Genomic DNA, 585 nt, shown 5'->3' with positions numbered 1-585 from the left:
TCCTTCCTTCCTTCCTTCCTTCCCTCCATCCCCCGCCGCCTCCTCCCTCTATCCCTCCATGCCCCGAAACCGCTGCCCGGGCGCCGTGGGTCGCGCAGCAAAACCGCATCTCGGTAACAAATGGTCACATTTTTATTGAAACGGTTTAAGACAGGGAGTACAAATGAATACAGAGTTAAAAACAGCCCCCGGGGGGAGCCTCGCAGTGCAAAAAAACCCAACAAACGATTCGTAGTATTATTTTTTCCAACTAATTAAAAAAAAAGACACTTAAAGGATTATTTTACCTAAAGCCAAAAGTATAAAAACACACATTTATAAATAAAGAAGGGATTTTGAAACGGTTTAAGACAGGGAGTACAAATGAATACAGAGTTAAAAACAGCCCCCGGGGGGAGCCTCGCAGTGCAAAAAAACCCAACAAACGATTCGTAGTATTATTTTTTCCAACTAATTAAAAAAAAAGACACTTAAAGGATTATTTTACCTAAAGCCAAAAGTATAAAAACACACATTTATAAATAAAGAAGGGATTTTGTCTTTGTCTAAGGGGTGAAGGAATGGGGGAGTGTTGGAGCACACGGG

This window comes from Nestor notabilis, unplaced genomic scaffold (genome assembly GCF_000696875.1).
Source record: "Nestor notabilis isolate BGI_N333 unplaced genomic scaffold, ASM69687v1 scaffold5879, whole genome shotgun sequence".
Lineage (NCBI taxonomy): Eukaryota > Metazoa > Chordata > Aves > Psittaciformes > Psittacidae > Nestor > Nestor notabilis.
Note: the sequence above shows the minus strand (reverse complement) of the source record.